The sequence below is a fragment of the Hipposideros armiger genome, unplaced genomic scaffold, assembly GCF_001890085.2.
Source record: "Hipposideros armiger isolate ML-2016 unplaced genomic scaffold, ASM189008v1 scaffold_163, whole genome shotgun sequence".
Lineage (NCBI taxonomy): Eukaryota > Metazoa > Chordata > Mammalia > Chiroptera > Hipposideridae > Hipposideros > Hipposideros armiger.
Window position 1 is genome coordinate 2502930 of NW_017731513.1, and position 6766 is coordinate 2509695.

A 6766-nucleotide genomic window follows, 5' to 3' on the forward strand; every position below is an offset into this window, starting at 1 on the left:
AAGAGCGCAATGATGGTGCCAACTTGGGCCAGTGAAGCAACGTCCTCCACAACTAGACTGAAGAACAAAAGGACAACAACTTGTCTGTTCCCCTTCCCCCAATTCCCAAATAAAAATCTTTAAAAAAAAGAAAAGAAAAAAAAAAGTTCCTTATTAAAAATGACTGAGCATCTGGAGTCCACTGTGATAGTCAAAGTGAAGACTCAATAAACACTTGACAGGTGTGTTCACTAAACCAAGAACCTAAAATAGAGCATGTTTCTAGCAGTCTGTGAACTGAGGCTACATAAATGACACTCGCCTTCTTTGAAATCAGAACTTGAAGTGAACTTCTACATCTGTCCATGGTGATGGTGATGGTGATGATGGTGATGATGATGGTGGTGGTGATGGGGGTGGTGATGGGGGTGATGATGATGACGATGAGAGTGCAGAGAGTCACTTCAGTATCTGTACTTCACACAAACAACCTCACTCACATTCATTCATCCTTATGAGATAAGTGACTATTATTGTACAGGTTAAGAAACAGACTACAAGAATATAGCTTACACAAGTTCATATATTAAAATATGGTAGCCCTGGGATCAGGATGCTTGATTTCAAAGCTACACATTTGACTATTAAGCTAAATTGCCTCCATACTCTGAAATGTCCATGCAGCACCTATACCTCCCTTTCTTCCACTCCCAAAAAGCCCCCCAAGAGCTCACACCATTCTTTTGTATTCCCTACAGCAAACCCATAGGAGGTAGTGAGACCTATGGGGTATGGGTGTCACATACATGGAAACATGGTACAATCGAAGACCTGCTTTAATTATTTCCAGGTTCCTCTCAGGGATATTGTTCAATGTGACAGGTAACATTGGAATAGGAATTGTTTCTAAGTCTGAAAGAGAAGAGCCAACCCCGTGACACGTGTAATCAGGAACAGCCAGTGACTGGACGTTCTCCAGCACATGGTGCCCAAGAGAAAGGCAACCCTTTGTCCGTTGCTTACTTTCCACAGCAGTTGGAGGGTTGGGAAGGTGCCACAGTGTTGGGTGTTTTCTTAACACTCAGTAAGTAGAAAAAATGAGAGCACATTTGTTGACAGTACCAATCTCATCATCTTTAGAGGCCTGAGATAGCCTGTGCTCACTGGTCAAACCACATTTGCAAAGGATCTCCAGCACTCACAATTTAAAGAAAAAATGCCTCATTTTCTACTCATGCAAAAGACATATTGAATGAGAGAGACAATTTTGCCATTTTTTCCCCTAGTCTTTTGCCTCTTTCCCAAGTGTGTTAGTAGGAATCAGCAATAAACAATATAAAAAGTAAGTTTATAAATATTTTCAATGGAGTGGAGAAAAGCATTCCCCAGAGAGGGCTGGTTTCTAGCAGCACAGAGAGCAGATTTGGGGGGCTTGGGTCCCACCCTCTCTTCCCACTACTCTGCTCACCGGACTTCAGGTACGTTTTAGCCCGGTGATCATGGACCATATTTCTGGCCAGAAATGTCCATGTATACAAATAGTTGGATTTCTTTTACTTTCACAGACTTTTTTTCCACAAATGTTCATTTGCAGCAAATTCTATCTCTTAGCTTCTCTCCAGCTCAAAAATCTTTGAATTTTTAAAGATTCAAAATAAAAGTAATGCCTCATTTGTAATCTTACATTAAAGCTGTATGACACTATATTGCCTTTTCTCTTATGGGTAAAAGCCAGTATTTCTTTTCCTCTTAGCATTTATCCACAAAGATGTCAAAACACAATGCAATGTTATAAGTCCTCATACAGTGTTCTACTCTCATGATATATCTGTTAGGTTGGTAAAGATCTAAGATCCGGGTCGGCCAAGTGGCGCGTTGGTTAAGAGCTGGCTTGGGACGTCAGTTCTGAGCAGCAGGGCCCCGGTTCGGATCCCACATGAGGGCCAGTGACACTGCCCTCTACAGCTAAGATGGTGAATAACAGCTCAAACCTGCAGCTGGGCTGCCGTGAGTCACCGGCGATGGCGTAGGCTGCAGTGAAGCTGCAGTGGGTTGCCAAGAACTGCCGTGAGCGGCCATCCAGTGGCCGCCGCCGACTGATCTGCCTCACCCGGAAAGAGCGCAATGATAATACCAACATGGGCCAGTGAAGCAATGTCCTCCACAACTAGACTGAAGAACAAAAGGACAACAACTTATCTGTTCCCCTTCCTCGATTCCCCAGCACTGTTTCCCTCCCCTAACTCCCCAATAAAATCTTAAAAAAAAAAAAAAGATCTAAGATCTCTTTTGAAAGAGGAAGAGGCTTATACTCAAGCAGTAGCATGATCCCATAAAATGCTTCTGTGAACAATGACTGTCATAACATTGCTGGGACACTTGTCAAAATTTAGAGACAAGAACTAAGTGTTTGCCAAGGGGAGGGTGCTACTTTCATAGAACCAGAAATTTAAATTAGTCCATCTCTTCTTATAAACTTCTTTATCTAAGTCTAACAACAAAGGGTGTGTTTGGTCAGGTTTTCTTCCTATATTTGGAGAAATTAAACTATGTTCTGAGACCATGCTGTCATATATAACTAAGAAAAAAAGAGGAAAAGTGAAACATCAAATCAAATACAGCACACGACCTTCCGATCCAGCACACACAGGCACACCCTCAACTGGATGCATCCTGTGGCTCAGCTCACAACTGAACACATGACGCCTCTCAGAGCTGAGCACTGACGAATCAGTGGGAAATATAAAGAAAGCATGCCGAATGCTAGACGTTAGAGATAATTCGCAAATGTGAACAATGAGGAAATAAAACCCTTTACCACGGCTGGCTAGAAAGCCACGTATGTAGAAGGGACCGGAGATCATATAAGGGACTTGTGAGGCTATGTGCCTACAGGCTGCACAAAGGAACACGACCTTGAAATGACGCAAAACAGTCAGCCTACAGCCCTCGGGGTGCTGTTCCTTTACAGAAGTTTGTGAGGATTCAGAAAAATGTACTGATGTCCACTCAGCTCGACAGTGACAATCCCGATGGTTACTAGGCAGTAAAATGGCCTTCCCGAGAGACCTGCACAGACTGTCTGACCTGCTCCTGCAGTCTCAGCTATCTGTTTTCAAACACACTCTGAGGGATTCTGCCTGAGAGGAAAGCTTCTAGGATAGAACTTGATGGAATAGTTCATGGGAAAAAACAGACATTTTAGGCCATGCATTCACTTATCATAAACAAGAAACTGCATGTTTTCCAGAAATAACACTGAAGGTGACATGTCTGGGGGCTGCTGGCTACAACAAATGGCGTGACAGACCTTGATTCTACAGGGCACAAGGTGAAGCACCTACGTCCCCCTTCCCCATCCATGTGATCACGGGGCCGTATGGCGACACCTATACGATCAAGCCCGGAACTCGCATTCTGGTTCTTGGCGGCCCCAGACATTAGAGCTGAGAGCATGCTGATGAGGTTTCTGGACGAGGCCATGCTGCATCTTCATACGGAGACAGAGATTTCAGCATGTTCATCTTTTAGTCATCCACAGACTTGGGCATTTAATTTGACTTTATGTTTAGAAACAGTCACCTGCTGGACGTGCAATGACAGAGAAGACACAGTAGTGAAAGCTCGGCGGTGACAGGAAAAGCTGCATGGCTGTGGGGTCAGACGTGGGCTCCACTCATGGCTCCGTCACCTCCCACACACATGGCATTGGGCAAGTCCTTTAACTGCATGGAGCTTGTGTTCCCATCAGTGAGATGGCAGTGACAGCACGCGCCTGGCAGGGCTGTCGTGAGGGTTCATTAGGTCACAGGGTACATGGAGCACGCACAGCGCCGGGGACACCTGCTGGTGTGCACACACAGCCAGCACCCGGCAGTCTTGGGCATGCACCAGGCTGTGCGCTGGGTCGGCCTGAGGTCCAGGGAGGTGCCAGGAGAAAGGGCAGGAACAGGCCATCTTCTGAGGGCTGCTCGACGGCCAGTGACGGGTTTGACTTTGCCATCGGCATTGAACTGATTGTGGCTGCCTTCCAGACGTCAGCCAGGTCAGCTCCTGAGGGCTGAATTAACACTGATTCCTGGGTTCCAGCATGCCTCCTTTCTAGGCTCCCTTCAGAGATAAATAAGACCAAAACCCAGATGTGCACGTTGAATAGTAATGGTTCCCGATAATTTTAACATTTATCCAATGAGTTGCCTGAGACGAGGGCTGCTCAGCAAGAAGAAGAGAATGGCTTCCTCTTCCAGAGGCAGGGTTAGCTCAGAGCCTCATCAGAGCCGCGGGGCCACCATGGGACACCCCAGCCCTGCCCGGAAGTCTGGGGACAGGCCGGATAAAAGGTCCTTCATACAATTTTATTCTGGGAATAACATCCATTTGAAATTAAACCCGCATTTAAAAATCAAACTCTAAAATGAAATGGAAAACATCATGAAAGGCTTATTTTGTGAGTCTGAAGAAATTGTTTTAACATATGTATTAAAAAAATGATTGTGGCCACATCAGCTTGGATTAGATTGGGTGATAGAACACCCAGCTTTATTCTTACAGAGGAGATCATCAGGCAAAAGAAATACCTTTAAGTTAAACGTCATATTTAGAGAATACAATTAAAGTATCTGAAAATTAATTAAACATCTTGTTGGGTTTCAGAAGAACTGTGCATAATAACTTCTGTCAGGTTGAATCCTGTTGCCAACTAAGATATCAGGTTTCAAAATAAACACAAAAACTAAAATGGTTCTTTCAAAATAGTGACAATAAAAAACAATTTGTATACAATCAAGACAGGTAATGATGCAAAAAATTGCTCTCCGAGTCAATCAGCCTCCTGGGCTTGTCTCATTACGGCCTCTATGCAGGGCCCGCATTTCAGCAGCACAGCCAAAGCTTCCCAGATTCTATTTCAATCCAAAATTTTAGCAGAACTCAGCACTTCAGAAACAAACAAACAAAGGAAAAAGGGAAATCCAGTGCAGATGTACATTTTCATGATATTTAATGCACAACAGCAGAGTCGCAGCATTAGTCACCATGGCAACCAGCCTACAAAACATGTTAAAGAAACCTGAGCATTTCTGTTTAATCCAGCCATAGCCCCGATTGTAAAGGCTTTAATACTTGTAAGCAACGTACTAATTTCAAGTGCATATGTTGTTACAAAGGAGTAGGTGGTGGGGTGGGGGAGGTGATGTGCTCATCCATCGTCCAACACCCAACCATGGAGCCCATGAACCACTGGGCCATCTGAGAAAAAGAAAAGCCAGAGGGGCCGGACCTGTCTCCTGCCTCATGGGCTTCTCAATGGTATTCCTTTCTGTCGTTATTTCTAATCAATTATCAGGATCCGCTGACAAAATATACGCACTTGGTGGAGTTACTATTTCAAGAGACATATCACATCTAACATACGCAATGACGTCGAAACTTAGAGACCTGATAAATGTATGTGGGCAGATAAAGCCTAAAGAGCAGGTAAGTGCCACTTAGAATCAGCAAACACTCTGCCATCAGACAGAGGATTCGTTAAAAACAGGTCTGCCATGTACTAGAAATGGACAAGGTGACTCTCTCTATTCCTTGACTTCTTTTTCACCTACAAAACAAGTGACATCACAATGAAATGGGATGTCACTATACCATCTTTTTATATATGATTATCTCCCTAGAAAATGGAAAATAACTCATGAAAATATTTATTTTTTTAAAAAAGATTTTATTGGGGAATCGGGGAAGGGAACAGACAAGTTGCTGTCCTTTTGTTTTTCAGTCTAGCTGTGGAGGACGTTGCTTCACTGGCCCATGTTGGTATTGTGATCATTGCACTCTTCCAGGCTGAGGCAGTAGGTCTCCGGCCATTGGTCGACCACTCGTGGCGGCTCACAGCAGCTCACACTGGCTGCCGGCCACTCACGGTAGCTTACGGCAGCTCACTGCAGACCCACTGCAGCTTATGCTGTCGCCGGTGACTCACCACAGCCCAGCTCCAGGTTGGGCTGTTGTTCACCATCTTAGCTGTAGAGGGCACAGCGTCACTGGCCCTCATGTGGGATCTGAACAGGGTCCCGGCTGCTCAGAGTTTGCACTCCCAAGCCAACTCTTAATCAATGAGCCACTCGGCCGGCTCCCATGAAAATATTTAGAAATAATGTAAGTTCAGTGAAAGCAACAAAAAAAAAATTTCCAATACACCAGAATGACCTTTTACAAAACTGTAATTTAAGAAATCCCCAAAATGTCAAATAAACTTCATTCAAATTGCATAAAATACAAATAAAAAATATTATCAACACTTGCTGAAAACTACGAATATGAAAGGTGAAGAAAAAATGGGAAGACCATGTTCCCTGATAAAAAAAGTTTCCATACTTTCCAAACTAAGTTTACAAATTCAAGAATCCTAATAAAACTCCAACAGGGTATTTCTGCATCTTGACAAGCTGATTTCAGTGTTCATGTGGGAAAATGCGGAAGGCGGCTGACCAAGACCCCTCGGCGCTCCCATCAGCATAGATGGGTCCTCGCTTGCCCCCCCAGCCCTGACCTCCCTTCTCCTACAGCACTCACTTTAGAACCTGCTGTAGCAAGGCTGACTACCATTCTGAGACGTAAGCAATCAGCCTCTTGCCAGTTTCACTTCCTAGGGAGGTATGTCTCAAAACCTGGGAGCCCTCCCTTTGAAACAACCAGGAAGATAGGCCCCTCTGTCCAAGTCTGTGTGGGAGGGTGAGGGCTTAACTTCCACAGCACAAAGTAGCCAACACAGATGGCCTAGTCACACTGACAA

General features: G+C 44.5%; 1 protein-coding gene across 1 annotated transcript in view; it reads right to left on the reverse strand.

The window, feature by feature from the left end:
- LOC109387589 (uncharacterized) overlaps positions 1-6766 on the reverse strand; it is a 227991-nt gene that overhangs the window by 117785 nt on the left and 103440 nt on the right. The window lies entirely within an intron of this gene.